The 17,523-nt window shown below is 33.4% G+C and overlaps 1 protein-coding gene across 3 annotated transcripts in view; it reads right to left on the bottom strand.

The window, feature by feature from the left end:
- The window catches only part of LOC117108629 (synapsin-2-like), a 50,482-nt gene that overhangs the window by 12,845 nt on the left and 20,114 nt on the right, over positions 1 to 17,523 (bottom strand). Inside the window, exons 1-2 of one of the 3 annotated variants that reach the window (XM_033250719.1) lie at positions 901 to 956; positions 447 to 683 (exon numbers count right to left, since the gene is read on the bottom strand). The gene's annotated coding sequence lies outside the window, so the exon portion shown is untranslated. The other 2 variants (XM_033250721.1, XM_033250720.1) reach the window with 2 other exon arrangements.

Raw genomic sequence — 17,523 nt, 5'->3', positions numbered from 1 at the left:
AGTGTATTACCAATTAATTTGAATAAATGCCCCACTTTGAATGAATATTCCCCCCTCCCCATCCCTCCAGAGCCTCATTTGGAATAAATGCCCTGGGTTGTTTATTTCTTCTTCGAATAAACGCACCACCCACCCCCCCTCTTTGAATGGTTGAAATTAAAACTAATAGAATTAACATCATTCTCAACACATTATATTAATATTGTACTTAGTAGAATTATATTTGTTTCTAATAAATGCCTCCCTCGAACAACCACCCCCTCAAAAACCCCTCTAACAATAAAAATCTTGGGCATTTATTCAGATCAATACAGCACATGATTATTATTATTACTATTATTAGGCAAAAATGACAATGAAGTTGATAATACTATTACAATGATGATGATAATGATAAGGATGATGTTAAACATCCATATACAAACTCATGAAAATATATAACTTACCTGATATCTCAGTATGGTATAAAAAAAATACTGATTTGTACTGACAAGATATTTTTTATTCTATCCAGGGCTGAGAATCAATCCGTTTTTTAATCCAACAACAAACTTATCCTATTGGATGGTAATTAAGTCCGACAATTTTGTTAATACGCTAGGTGAATTTCAGTGCAAATGCATAAATCTCGCGAACACAGATCTTTAGACTTCCCTCCTGCATAAATCACACCAATCGAAAACCTTTTAGGTAAAGATGCAAACAAGTTAAGGAGATAAAGAGTGTGTTTTATATTTCAGGAAGAAAGCAAGATGATCAAAGCAAATGAAATACTTTTAGCTCCAAGAAGTTGCTGGTTAAATTTGAATGTATGATGAAAAAACTATGAAATGATCAACACGATGTGAATGGAAACAGGGTTATGGAACAAGTTATTTTTGGATCTGAAATAGTCCCTACCGCTTAAGATGTTCAACACAGCAATGTGCTGATTATTCCACTGCAATACCTGCTGTCTGAAAGATAAAAGGATAAACCTCAGTTAGTTTAGAATAACAATGTCCATATTATAAGGCACATTATAAAAATGTACCATGCTCTACATAATCTATTTTTAAATGAGGTACCTGTACTCAGTACGATAAAAGCTTGTAATAATCCTGTGGCATTGTCAATCAATGTTGAAAATTTAAGCATATTAAAAGTCTCATTATTCCATGAACTGACATTATTTTTCCCAGGCTCACATTTATTTTACATTACAGGATATTACTATCATCATAACTACAGCATATCTGTTGTCATGATAATAGTGGGTAAATATTGATTTTATTTGTAAAATTTTTACCCACAAGGAAGCTTGTAGAAATTAATAACAGCAATTATTCATATTGAGAATGTTGCACTCGATTTTGAGTGAAGATGAGCTTTGAGGATGTCGATAATAATTATATTTTAAAGACATTTATTCATTTATGACATTTTCTCTGTATTTGTATGACAATTAACAAGGTAAAACTGTTACAGTATGCTTCAAAAATTGATTATACTAATTTCTTTTGAATAAATTATATATTATATTTCTGAAAGCATTTTATGCTTCAGTTCAGTTCAGTTTTGTTCCTCCCACATCCCAGAGGCAGGCTTCTAGCATCAAAGCATATGCTGGGTCCGAAGGAATTCCTTGACTGGGTTAGCTTCTTAGCTTGTAAAGGATGACACAGGATGGGATTACTTATTTTAAATCCATGGGTCACAGTTACATTTCCTTTATTCATCTGACCTGAATTTATTTCAATGAATAAACAGAGATGATGTTTCTTCATACAGGCATTGAAGAGAAATGAATAAAACTCATAATTTCAACTTTTGTTTATCCTAAACCAAAGAATAAAACAGCAACAAGACTCAACAGAAGCACTTTTTAAAAAACATGAAATTCTTCTACAAATAAAACTCTGCTTAAATTACCAAATTAATAAAAATATCTCATTAATATTAAGTGTTCTTTTGATAAAAAAAAAACACATCATCTCACGTCCCTCCCCTCCCCAACACACACTACAAATGCTGACGCACACCAAAACCATGATGAATAGAGAAGAGGAACACAAAAGTCATACTTAACTTTATTAAAAGTAGTAATGTTCTATTCTTTGGTACCTTATATTTTTAATGAAATAATAGGGATAACAATAAGAGTCAAAAGTTGAGTAATACACAATGTAATCATTCTCTAAAGTACATCAAGTAAGCTCTAAAATCTGACAGACTTTCAAAAGACACCCATTAAATAATTAAGATGGAAATTAGGTTAGAATAAGGCATTTAATTATCTGTCAATCTTTTTTCAATGAATATTATCAGTGTAAAAGTCATTTTCACTATTCATCCAATCATACTAAAGCAGTCTCTATATATTTTACCATTATAACAAAAAAACATATGTTACAAATCTGTTTAATAGGATCAGAGCATGGGGCAGGCAGGTGAACAAGGGGAGGGGCAGTCAAGGATATTCTAGGGCATGCCCGGACCAGGGGATAGTTTACACGAGGTGAGATGGTGATATAGAGAGGTACAACCAAAGGTAGTTTGGGGCATGCTTGTACTAGAGTACAGGCCCACAGGAGGTGAGCAGTTAATAGGTAGATACCGTACAGACCAGTTCATGCTAAGACCCAGGTACAAGGCACATAAGATAGATAGGGAGGTACAGTCCAGGGCACGGTAAGACCAGGGTATAAGGCACACAAGAAGTGAGCATGTGATGGGGAGGTGGTGCAGTCAAAGGTCGTCTGGGGAATATTAGGACCAGAGCATGAGGCACACAAGTGAACAGGGGAAAAAGAGAAGCAGTTGTAGGAGTCTGGGCCATGCTAGGACCAGAGCATGAGGGGTGGGGGCACTCAGGAGGTAGCAGTCAAGGGAAATGCTGACAAATGTAGAGTTCTGGTAAGCTGGAAACATAATACGAACCCTATTAATATTCCCATAATCTCTCTCTATATCTTAACTTCTCTCCATCACATTACCATTCTCAGTATCTAACTTTTTGCAGGTTGAGTAAATTTAATTGGATATCATAAAAATTTGAATTTCAGTTGAAATAATGATATACTATTCAATTCAACAAATCACATTAACTCGGCCACAAATATTATTATATTAAATTTTGATGCACGTTACTTGGCAACCTTAAATTAATCTGCTTTTTCAGCCAAATTGATTCCCAGATATCGATCGAAAAAAAAAAAACTCTGACTATCCTCTTTCAAGTGTTATTTTTGTCAATAAGACTTGCTATAGAAGTCATCTTTGATTAATGGAAGGAGATAATACAAGATTCTTGATAATTGGGAAAATTGGTTACATAAATAAATGGAAACACTGTGAATAAATATGCTATCAAATGTATTAGAAGGATCTAAATGTTTTGAGCAGAATTAAATGAACTTAAACGACATCAGGGATGCCAGGAAAGAAACATTTAGTCATATTCCCAGTTATGGACTTTGACCACAAAGGTATCCAACAATTGAATCTATAATTAAAACTAAACTTAATAATAATCCTTCATAGCACTTGTAAAATACACAGTACAGTAATACTATCACAATTTTCACAGGACAGGGACAGATCAAGAGAAAAATCTGGGTAGGGAGTTGTGGGAGAGGGGGTGGTGTTTAAAGGGAACAGTTAACTGTTCCTTGGTGTTTGGCGAGTTGATTGACTGAGGGGTTAAGTCAGGGGCACTATAACCTTCAGCTCTAATATCGGCGCTGGTTCGAACGGCTCACTCGCCAATGGTTCCGGTGGTGGAACAAGTCTTCTCGGATAAGGACTTTAAACCGTAGGCCCAGTGTTCGCATTTGGCTCGCGTGCACTTTAAAGAACCCAGTACATCATTCAAAAAGAGTAGGGGGTTACCCTGGTGTACTGGCCCGTTAAGTCCCCTGTTGTTAAATGGATATGCCACGTAGGACAGTGATTAAGTTCACTTATTGGCATATCCTTGGCGCTCGTGCCTAAGAAATGAAATGTTTCTAATTCAAAAAGTAGCTTGTTTTGAAGTGCCATGCTACCTTTCTGCCCTTGGGAAAAACTGATGAAACTGATTAGCAATATGGATACATATAAAAGCAATGTAGAACTGTAAATATGCCTTGTAATTACTACTGTAAAATCTGAAAAAAGAACATTTAAAAACTAAATTTAATTGTTGTTGTAGTGCTCATCTTGAAACAACTTCCAAAAAGACAAATCAAAACAATCCAGCTTCTCCTGATTTACTTAAAAGTATTTTTGTGGCACTAAAATTTGTCTTTAACTATCTGTTCGGAAGTTTACATGACTTTACACAGACCAGTACAGTCACTAATTAAGACCATAGATTGTTTGAGAAACTCAGCAAGAAGATAGAAAAAGGAGCTGCTGCAGACATAAACTTTCTTAAAAATTGCAGAAATTTTGGCATTTTTTCCCTAAATTTATTGCATTGAAAGAAAATATATTTTCTGCTCTAATTTCCAATTGAAAACAAATAACTTACATATAGATAGTAAGCAATTGAAATATTTGAGTTCTACTACGCCTATTATTAGCTTTCCACAAGCATTTAGTATATAGAGTACTAGAATTTTCTTATAGTAACAAGCTTTTACAAATTTCTACAGCATTATGTATCTTAAAGGGCAAAATACTCAGGAATGAGAAGGTTACGCTAATTCATTCATAAGAAGACGACTTTACCAACTGAAGCACGATAGATTTAACTACTTCATTCTGGCAAAGCTCATCAATTTCACTGCTATTTTTAGTCGAGCTTAATAACAACATCTTAATGTATTGCTGTATCGATCATAGAATACCGTTCAGCTCTCAACAAGTTCCACTTACATGTGAGGAGAGAAAGAAAACAGATAAATATTTTGATCCACCCACATTAGTTTCTCTTTCGTGGCAAATGTTCGTCTTGGAATGCCATATGTTATTATTAGGTAGAAAATGCATTGGCTCAGTATGGATTCAAACACTAGGCACTTGGTGGTTCTTAAAGGAAACTTGCATTTTGAAGATTTCTGCTATTGCTAATCATCATCGTTAGTAATAATCACCATTGTTCATCATCTTCATTTGTCACAATCATCATTTGTCATCCATATCATCATTTGACGTCATCATCAGATTCTGTTGGAGAATTCAACCATTCTCTATCCAGACAAACTATTTTGTATCTTCATATTTGCCAAATAGATATTAATATTATTATCATTACTATAATCATTATCATCATTATTTTTATTATCATCATTGTCATCAGAGATCAGAGCAGATTCCTTCATTTTGTTTAAAGGAAATTATAGCATGTGCAGAAATACATCGCAGAAAAAACATTAAAACACAACAACTAAACGATATACTTTAAAATGTTTTTGTAAGTACAATAGATTAAATTACTTCAGCTCATTCAATATGTTTAAATTTCACATTTACTGGCTGCTATTAAAACTTCTTATAAAGTATGGTACAAAAGAATTATGATAACGGTTAGCTTTGTTTTTATCTTCTCTATCATTATCATCATTATCTATAGGCCTTTTCAAAATGTAGATTCAAAATAAATGTAAACTTGAGAAAATACCGCTTTAAAAATAGGCAGTAATAAATATTGAAACTCGACTCCTAAACATTATCAATGTTTACACGACGACCCAAACAACTGTATACAGGACACAGTTACAGCAAATTTGATACATAAATCACTCGCTTACAAGTTTTTATTAATTTGTTGGTCACGGCCACCTTGCAACAGAATCATAATGATCCCTCCGCTATTGAAAACCAATTAAAAGGGGCTACTTATCAGGATGTTGGATATAACACTTTCTTGTACATTAGACGAGTCTTTTGAATACCTTATTTCACAAACTTATTTTTTTAAAGATCATCAGAGGAGAGCGGAAAAAAAATGAAATTTTGTTTTCTTATTAAGCAAATAGTTTTAAATAAAGGTATAAATAAAGTCTCATCTTAGGTATTTAAAAGCTGGCAGATTTATGGAAAACTTAGCAACATGAATACAATCCCTGAATAATTAATTGTACTATTTAAACTAGATTTAAATATCTCATCTGGTTTAGGAGTAGGGCTTTAATACACAAATCTTGACTAATTACATCTAATCCGGTCTAACCAAAATATAAATTCATTTTTATTTTGCAGTAACTACAAGTTTTCTTTATATTTTTATTTCTTACTAATTTCCTTTTTTTGAATTTTCCTTTTTTTTTCTTTTTCTTTTCTTTTATTTTCTCTTCTTTTCATTTGCCTTTCAGCCACAGATCCATTTTTCTGGATCCGCCCCTGCCTTTATTTTAATTTCCCTTTATTTATGTAATCATTTCTTTTTATTTATTTATACGCAAATCTTGGCGGTTTTCATTGATTTTTAAAAGGCAAACAGGCATAAAAATTCTTTGCTAATAGAATTTTTTTTTCTCATTAGATATAATATAGCAGTGTATTCATAAGACATTGACTTTTTACCCATCTATCTTTCTCTGATAATGTACTAAAAATACTTAATGGTTTTAAGGACACTTTTTCAAATTTGGTAATCTTTGTTTTAACAATATGCAATCCTCCCCAGTATCATTAACAATAATATTCATAAATCTTTCCAAATCGATTTTCTTCTGAGCTTAAAATGCCAAGATAAATTGTATGGTAAATCCAGCACTGTAAAGTTGTTAGTTTTCATTGAGAACAGATCTCACTAATGAGAAAGAAATTAATGTCTTATAACAATCTATCACTGAACGTGATATACAACACGTTAACAAGTTTAATTAACAAGCTCTGAACTTCAAAGACCTTCTAATTCTAACCATCTTTGTGCATACATGTCATAGAATTTTCTAATAAACAACTCTTTTTAGATAACAAAAAGTATCAAAATCTGGACGGACAATAATAATGTTCTGACATTATATAGCAAATATAAACGAGGTCTCTACCTATATGCAATATCAGTTCAACAAAACATAAGCAAAAAAGCTGTTAGTATTATTAAAACAAAGTTGTTTAATTGTATATTCACCAAACCGTATTTAAGTTTGCTCCTTTATGGAAGAAGAAAGCAAAAACATAGCAAGGAAAGGAAAACTAAAGGCACGTACACTACTTCAGGTCACGAATCCATTTCAACAAAAATATGCGCCACAGACTTCAACAGGATAATTTTTAGCTTAGTACGACATCCTGCTACTTACAAAATAGAAGAGCTTGCGGATCTCAAAAATAGCAAATGGCCAAACGCAACCTGTCCAGATCTTGAATAGGGAGCTTTCGTTTTCCGCGACGACGTGACGCTACAACCGATTCACTTATGTGTGATCATCCTACATCCTCTGCACAACATAGATTTGACTAAATTGCATCCTAGAATCCATGTCACCGCGAGAACTCAATGTTCTTGCATACTCAGATGACTTTACGTCACGTAAAGTCATCGTATGACGTCACGTAAAGTCATGACATTACATTCTACCGTCGCCATGCAATCGAAGGCTCCCTACTGCGGGTGATAATTGGTGGAGCAAGAGAAGGTATCTTAAATCCGATATGGTGCCGAATTAAGGGGCAAGATATGACTTAGGGATGAGTTTGACAAGGATCGACTTATTATGTTTCATACGGTTATTCCAAACACCTCAGTAGAATCTCTTTAATACTCTAGACTCAGCATGATTGATTGATAAATAACTCAAGGTGTGCATGTTGAGGCAGCTTAGAAATTAATGAATTAAATTGATGTTAAAGTGTTAAACTGCTGCTCATTCAGTGGAATTCTAACGGTTAATGAGCTCCTGGACTTAAAATTCATATTGTATCAAACAGTATAGAATTGCAAAATTCTGACTGCCCTGATTTTGTATGAATGCAATGGAACATTAAAAAAATTACTACCACAAATATGGGGGGGGGGGGCACCATATTTATGAAAGCCTTTTACATTATTTTGAAAACTGCCCTCTAGTTTGTGATAGTACTTTTTTGAGATAGGAATTGCACTCCAATGAAATCCAGAGAGTAGGACCTCTTGCAGTTCTTTACTCTTTGATTGTATGTACACTTCAGTTTATTAATGCAGTTACACAGTATAAAATAAGTGAATATAGGGCAGTGTAGTATTCCTTTTATATTACAGTACAAAAAACTAATGAAATAATTCCAGTCCTTCACATTGTAAAAATTTGCCTATAGGCGATTTTGGAGGTTTTTTAACATCATTTATAAACATATTGTGAGAAGCGCACCTAAATTCGTTATTGATCATGCATTGTTGAAGCGTTACTTTACTATTATTATTATGAATTATATTCCTGTAATAGTACAGCAATAGTAACATTGTACTAAATTTAGTGCTGCCTAAATGGGAAGGGGAGGGGGGAGGTAAATTTCACACTGGAGTATGATAGATGCCAAAATATGATTATGAAGCTGATCTAAATTTAGCATCCTGTCGTCATGGTTGCCTGACAATTCTAACATTTTTCCCATGGTTCACATCAAAGAAAGGCATTGAGCTAAAATATCAACACGATAAACTCAGGGCACAATTTACACTCTAAAATACATACACTACACGATACTATTACATCACGTTTCTCGTTAACAGTACACGAGAAAACTTTATGGTTATTGGATGTACAGTCCACACATGCCAACAGCCGAGGAATATTACAACACGTTAATTACCCGAATTTAGCATAAACATACATGCACTCTGGTATTAAACTACCAGTATGGAGTTGTACTGTAATAGACTTGAGAGCGTGCCATTCAGCTTTATTCTCGTTTACGTATCGACACGAAAGGCATTTCATCAAGTGCACCATCGACATTAAATCATTCTGAAGTTGCAATGAGTAAATACTGTACATGTAAACTGTCTGAAGTGGATAGAATTGACATATCTAATCCAACTCACCTTTTAAAGAAGCTCGGGAAAATAACGATTTATATACCAAAAAATGCGCTACAGAAGTATATATGCAACGTAGTTAATCATTTTGTTAGGAGGCACTCTATAGCATTTACTAGTCGTTACCATTGAAATTTCTGTTGATGTAAGACTTTGTAAACAGATGCCGTAAATTTTTATCAAGATAAAATTACGTATAAATGTGTCCACTAATTGAACATTTTGTATTATATGACATTTTTGAGCACACAGTGAAACTAATTGTTTTAATATAGTTATATTATAAATAATGATAAAATAATAATAAAAAATAACAAAATAAACAATAATAATAACAATAAAATATTATAAATTATAAGAAATATTATAATAATAATTATATAATTAACAGGGATTGTTTAATTGAGGGAAATCATTTTCATCAACAAGAAACTATTGCTTCAAGGTTTTCTCTTATGAATTATTCATATTCCCAGGTTGTTCATACATTATTCATAAGTTTTCCATAACTGTCATTGCATCAGTCACCTCACACACTAGGATAATAATACTGTGCTGGTGTTCGCTTTAATGCATTTATTATTTTTATTAAACTTAAGTCTGACTAGCATTTGACCTAAACTTATTCATCAAACCATTCTTTCATTCATCTATTAGCATTCTTTAATTATCAGGTGTTGATTGTTCAGTGGTATCCATAATTCAGTTTCACTGACAATACACTGACCATTCACTGACCAATAAATGACACGCCTGACTTAACCCAGGTGTTCTTTTGAGCTACCGCATGTGTCTTATAGACTTGTTTACTCAGGCTGAAGCGTTTTCAAAGAATGAATATGCATCTAATTGAATTATAAATGCCAACAAAAAAAATATTAATGAGGCTAAATTACTTTTTAAAACCATGTTCTGATGTAATTCCTCTCCACTTTCCCCTCCACTTTCCTTCCCTTTATTTTTCTTCACAAAGATGTGGCTTTTAAACCAGCCTTAGCTATTAATATGTATACATACTTCTTTTGAGAATGTTTGGAATCATGTAGAATTTTTCAGGTGTTTTTTTTTAATATCTTATGCCATGTTTCCGCAAAATTTGTAATTTCTCCTATAAAGTGGTTGGCGCATCGGTTGTGGTTTGGACTCCCAACCTCGAGGTCGGGGGTTCAAAACTCTCGCTGTGCAAGTCGCTTGTGTCCTTGGGCAAGGCACTTTATCTACGGTTGTCTCTCTCTACCTAGGAGTACAAGTGGGTACCTGGTAGGTTCAAACACAGCCTGCACTGAATACAGCTGCAACATTATGGAATTCCCCTATGGGGCTTGAGTGTGCTTGATCCAGTGATCCGGGGGTAATAATGTTCAAGCGCTTCGAGGTTGTGTCAACGGGAGGCGCTATATAAATCCAGAATTATTATTATTATTAAAGTATCTTAAAATTCCCTCCAAATTTAAAATATTAGTCCTAGGCCCCTACCTAGGCCTACTAACTACTAGTTTCTTTAGAAACTAACTACCCAGAATAATTCTTTTCATGACCATGATTTGACATCCGTCAAAGGTTATTTAACTATCTGATTTTCATACGAAAATTTAACGGATAATTTGGGACTCGTTTCTGCAGCAAAAAATAACAAGATGGCTGCTTTCCAATAATTTAACAGATAATAAGTGCTGCGGAAACATGGTCTTACATTAATAAATTAACATATTTTGCATACCAATCAATCAATGAAATTTAGTCAATAGTTAATGAAGATCACGTAGCACCTACTAATCACTGGTACAGTTGGAACATTTAACACAGAGCGATAGTTTATTATCATTCCAATGCATCAACTACTCTTTCCTGTCTTAGCACATTCGGAAAATAATATGCATTAAGGGCAACATAATCATCCAACTTCCATACATCAGACCATACCATCAACAACGTTCATTTTACACGTGTGTTGGTTCTGGTGGATTCTGTGACTGGTGGATCAATACCCTCTAAGCCCAGAGGGACCGGGTTTCAGACTACAATAATGCGAAAATTAGCGAGAGTGGACAGATTGCCGTGAAGGCACTGACACGCTAATTACATCGTGCAACCGTCTTGCAGAACTTGGAAGCACATTAATGTTAAAACTTGGCACTTTGCCAAATAGCTTGGAACAGCTGTAATGAGAGTTTCTTGGTTAATCACTTAACAAACTGTTTATTTTACTTACTGTTCAATCCTCAAACTTACAAATGATAATGAATATAATATCGAACACGGGCCATGTACTCTGAGGTGTTAAAAGCTTTTACAGTCATGAATTGACCTAAATAACATCACAATGTTTTTGTATACTCCCTGTCTTTATTTGGAATGAACGCACAATTGTGGCTATTAGTATAACCATGAAACTGCAGTTCCATTACAATGATGGGTTAGGTTGTTTCCATTCTTCAAAAAGTGCTACGGGTGTATGAGGCGTAGGTTTCCCTCTTAAACTTTTCTTGATTTTTTTTCCAGTATAAATATGAATAAATATCAATTTAATACCGTAATGTTATTATTTGTATATTTACTTATTTCACCCAAAATTAGTAAACAATATATATGCATATTGCAGCTGGATTGTCGAATAATATTGAGTTAATTGGTATCATGATGAAACAAAAAGTTATATGCATATTAATTACTTAACTGTAAGTGGAGGATGACCATACAGTAATTATGCTAATAACTAAAGGAATAGGGATGAGTTAACTTGTAGGCAGTTGAATGGTAAAACTTCTAATAATAACCCATTACTCCTCCCTAATAGTAACCTATCCTAGAAGCTAATCTATAATAACCCACTATTCTATTAGTAGCCCATGGGATTACTATTAGAGTCACCAAAATTATAGACAAAATGACATTCAAATCAACATTTTTGTCGCTAACACAATTTATTCCTTAAAATAGGTATTCTTCACAATGTGACTGTGCCATTGATGATCCTTTCTTTAATTTACTCCTTGGTAATTTTTCCTTAATGCAGAGCATTGTTTATAAATAGAAGTAAATCAACAAAGTTTTTTTACCCGAACTGTAATTATATATTGCTATGAATTGCTGACGTAAAGAGAAATGATCGCATTTCACTATCAAGATTTTGTGGGTGAAAAACACTCCAATTAACATCCTCCATCTTGAACATTAAAATGAAAATGACTCTAGGAATGCTAGTGGCATGGAAGTTGATATCAGAGAAGTATTGGGATTACAGTAGATTGGAAGTAATAAAAAGTAACATAATAGGATACACGCTCACTTTTCCCAGGTTCAGTAGGCATTAAATACATGACATATATCTGTGATAAACAGAGAGAGCATTAGCACGCTCAACATGCACTCCTTAAATCTAATAGCAGTGTTACATAATAAACACAGGGCTGGAATTCATACAGTTGTCTACTGAAAATATCAACATCCTGATCATTCTTTATATACTGTCAAAGAGTATAAATAGAACAAGAGAGCCAACTACAAAATTGAGAGCGTAAACAAGAAACAATACGCCATACGCAGTCAGCGTAGGACGCCCGCTACTAATGGATTTCCCAATAATACACCGTGAATGTTTTGTTAATTTGTATTTCTGTTTCAAAATACATTTGTAGAGGACGGTAAATTTCCTTATTTTTCTTACTATCGAAGCGGGAGCACTTTATGTCAACTCACACATAGTGGCACACTACATAGCGACGATGGCGACTTCCACCGTAACTATGGGAGTGACGTATTTAGAGCGCATAGTTGGCTCTCTCTCTCTATTTATACTCTTTGATACCGTACATAATTCTGCGATTGAATGAAGTGCAAATCCTCATTTTATATCTAGATACACTCGCTGAATGGACTCACCCCACATCTATCACTTGATCACATGAGAGGATGCCTCTGCAAATCTCAAGTTTAATTGAACAGTGACGCATCTCAGTTTCTCTGGCCTTATCTGTTTAATTTGTAATGAATTTGTACAAGAGGTAAAGGATTTTGTCTGATATAACACACGCCGAACAGCTTTGTAGCTATTTCATACTGAATCAAAAGCATACATCAAAGTAGGACAAACCATGACTCTTCACAACCACTGTTATGTTACCATGTCATTTTTCCCTAGTTAATTACCTTCCAGTATATACTACAGTATCTTATTTTTCCAATTATTTCTTATAAATTATATTATTATAACTTAAGAGATATATTGCCTGCATTGAATTAATAAGCATTATGAATAAAAATGAATGCATTGCTTAATTTAATATTGAAGTTTGAAATTGAAAATTAGAGAATTGTCCTTAGTAATTAACCAATGAGGCATGTTGTGACTAAGGTGTAGCAAAAATTAAAATTCAAGTTATTGGTATTTTCAGATACCGGAGTATGTAATCTTTAAAATGTCATTTTTGCATATATTGTTTCAATAGAATTAACTGCCAATATAATGTTAAATTACTCAATCATGCCTCAAATGTAAATAATATTGTTTATATCATTCTTAGCAGACTTGCTTGGAAGTACCAAGAAATAAGCACAAGTATTTATTATAGAACTCCATGAGTTTAATAAAACTTTTAAATGGACTGTTCCTATTGGAATTTAACTTTCCAGTTAAATTTCTAGTTCATCAATTTAAGAATGTTTTTAGAAAAAAAATATCAGTAAATCCATTTTTTTTAAATGACTTGTTACAACTTGTGCCCCCTTGGATGCTAAAAACTTACTTGATTTTTATTATACAAGAGCTTTTCAATGTTATAATTGGATTTTTGATGGCCCTTTCCTAGATTTTATGGCTCAATCACAAATTATAGGATTTAATAGATGTAAAAAATGGCTTGGTAGCCCTTTAATGACTAAAAATATTTATGTTACAAGCTTCAGTCAAATCATGGGCTTTATGAGGATTTGATAGGGTATTATGCTAATTAACCAAAATTCAATTACTTTGAGTAGTACTAGTAAGCCAGAGGGTTTATTAGCATGGCATTTAAATTATTTTTTATTCTTGAGTCATTAGGTAGCCAGTGTCATTACGAATGGATGGTGATAAGCATGTGCAATAAGGAATTATATGGTGACTTCTGCTGGGAAAAAACAGTGTTGGCCAACAGTCAGCTAACCATTGACCAACAAAGATATCTCAGCCCTATGTTTGCTAGATTGTTGTTGAAAACAATCCATCCCACACGCCTTCTCACATAGTGGTGCTCTGGGAATTGTGTGTGCCTGGCCTTAAAGTCAGACAGAGAATAGGCATACTCTCTGACTGAGCTTCAAAATTCAATATTTAAATTGCTTTAGTTTGTATATAGTGCTAGGTGTAAGTTGTATTAGCTTTCAATTGGAAGCTGAAACAAGAAAATATATTCTTCACCAATTAACATACGCACAAATAATACTGTTCTTCTTTGCACAGATCATGAAACTGACTGGTATAATGTATATTGATACCTTGCTCATTGATTTTTTAAGTATCATTTAAGTGTATATTTGAAGTTTATTTATGTGCAATTTAAGTTTTTGTCATATTATACTGTTTTTTGTCAGTGGGAAAAGAATCTTCATGTATCACTTGTTACTTGGGCAATAAAGTATCTTGTATTTTATATCTTGGTAAGGATTTCCATAGTAAAATATATATACCAGCAAAAATAGTTTTTTGTTTCTTTGGAGAGACTTGCTACTTGATCATCACCGTTTATATTTTATTGTTCTGATCATGTTCAGATCTACTGCAGATAGGATATCTATGGGAGATGAAAAAATATAAATGCTCAAAGGCTGGTAGGAAAGGTACTATATGGAGAGGAAGCATAGCACGATAGATTAAAGATACCGAGAGAGATGCATCCATATCAAAAGTATGTATATTACGGTTCTGTCCTAATAAGGCAACCCACTTATTATTGTAATAATTCATTCTAGAATGAAGATTGGAACATTTAGTAACAGAGCTTAGAGAATAAAGTCTTTTTGAGTGACTTTGTCTTTTTCCATTTGGAAGGACTTGTATTACAGTGATGTGTTCTTTCTTATTAACTTTGATGAATTCAAAATATTATGACTAATCTAGATCGCATTGCATAATTGAAGCTTCTCAGAAACACAGTAGGAATGTGGATATGAGAGGCTTCACATCCATGGCAAACAGATTAGTTTATTTTAAAAAAAAGTTAATCGTATTTGATAGCTGAATTGAGCATTTGGCCGAGAGGTATTTTCCCTACTTCTTGTACTATAGACTCCGGTTTAAACCCAGCCAGCATTTTAAATGGAGTCTGATCCTCAAGTAACCCACAAGCTAAGGACTATGTTTGTTTCTGTATGTATCCGTTACCGATGTGAAGTTGGATGGTGTGGACCACAGCCTAAGTTTCCAATTTCCTATTTGAAAGGACAAATAAAGAATTGTTATTTATATTATATTATTATTTATAGCAAACAACTTGGAAGGTATACCTTTTAAAATATTGTTTATGTATTTTATTCCCGAAGCTGATATACAGTACATGCTAGCAGCGTTTCCTGGTATATCATTTGTCAAAAGCAGTTAATAATACCATACAACATAAACAGATTTCTTGAATAAATGAATTAATAAGATTTTAGAGTAATCAATACAAATAATACAAGACAATTCAATTACAATCAATTGGTTAAGATCTAATTACTAATCAGACAAATCTACTTCATAACAAAATAAGGAGTTGACAAATGAAATCAAAGTAATCACATGAAAAAACATAGTGAGCACCAATCAAATAAAAGCAATCATAATTCTGTCAGAAACAATCATACCTTTGAAAAAGCATGAAATATTGATTGTATAACATATGGTTGGCAATCTTCAATATTGTCAAAATGCAATAAAGATATTGCTTGTATACATTTATAAAAAAATAAAAAAACTAGCATACACCCGTGCTCCACACAGTGTTAAATGAGAGTGAAAAGGTGGCGAGGCATATAGTTAAATGTTATCGGAAGTTGAGGAGGCAATCATTGAGGATGTTATAGTTACCTTGACATTATTTTTTCTAAAGGACCTCTTTGTAGATAATGTTTTGCACAAGTGTCTGCCGAACTGTGAGGAATTTTCCATTTTGATAATACATTGGAGTACTGTACTCTCCTGCATGTGAAAATGCAACATATACTGTACAATTGGGCATGAGATTAACATTTTTTATTGAAGTAAGTAAATAAGCCTATAACCAACAAAATAGGCTGTGGATAATGTTCCGATGGATTTATGTAAATTTTAGGTGTTGGTTGGTGGAGCTGACTTGACCCTAATCTTCAGTTTCACTATCTTAACACAACCCCATGAATAATTTATAGCCTCTTCTTATTAGAAAATATTAGGTGTGGGTCATTTCGCCCTCGGGTGTTGAAGGCCCTGGCGTCGAAAACACACATTTCTCATCCCAGTAGTAGACCTAATAGTGTAAAATCTTGCACGATAATTTGTAGATCTAAGCACTGCGGTAAAAAATTGAAGGGATGGTGACATAAGAAACTCACGAAACATGCCCTCAGGTGATGAGACTGTTTTGTTTGGCAGCCTGGCACGATATTTTGTTGATGCGAAACACTACAGTAGAAAAGTGATTGGAAGTTGTAGTTTTTATGTGACGTAAACCACTCGCAAAACATGGCCATCAAAGTACACATTTTGGTTGTTTTTTTGCTGTTTTTTTTTCATTGCCATCCAATATACAGCCTAGAAAAGTAGGCTATCGTGTTCGTGACATATAGAAACCCCAGTGTACGGAAGATGAGCACATTTCTGCCAGCGGTTTCAGTGGAGATAAGTGAGTTACGCGGAGGTGATTAGCAGAATTAAGATATATATATATATTAGATAATAAAGAATTTGAGTCACAATATCAAAGATTTATGGAAACATACATACAACTAAAACCAAATATTTGATAATAATTTTGTTGGTACATTTGCATTTGTTTTGGTTTTTCTTCTCTGTTGTTGTAAAGCGCCTCGAGGTTGTGGCAACGCTATATAAATCCAAAGTTAAAAAACAATCTATAAGCATTTTGTAATTATGCCTGAAATTGAGCCAATTCAAAACCAACATATCTCATTGAAAGATAATTAAGTATTGCATAAGGTTTCTTCTTGGTGCCTTTGTGATATGGAGTTCACATTGCTGTTACATGTTAATCAAATTTAAGATGAAATCGGTATCTCAGTTTACATCAATAGTTTATTGTGTAATACAGTTTGCATTAATACAGAATGTCTTTATAATAGTAATATAATAATAATATTAATGCCGTAATAATAAGTATTTATAATACACCGTATATCTAGCGGGAAACAAAATTATTCCAGGCCTAACACAGAAATAGCCAAATAAAACTTAAATGAAAGATAATAAGCATGTTCAGACAAGTTAGAAATTCCCCAAGTGTTGTGAAGTCATCATCATGGTGATCTACATACATTGCGACGATATAATATAAATTATGTCAAATGAATATTTATACCATGTGCAAACTGGCTCAAAAACAAGGCAATTTCATGATGAGACTAGGCCTCTACCTGTGTAT

This window comes from Anneissia japonica, unplaced genomic scaffold (genome assembly GCF_011630105.1).
Source record: "Anneissia japonica isolate Jap-2015-1 unplaced genomic scaffold, ASM1163010v1 scaffold287727_len1644234_cov201, whole genome shotgun sequence".
Lineage (NCBI taxonomy): Eukaryota > Metazoa > Echinodermata > Crinoidea > Comatulida > Comatulidae > Anneissia > Anneissia japonica.
This window is presented reverse-complemented; position numbering and strand designations above follow the sequence as displayed.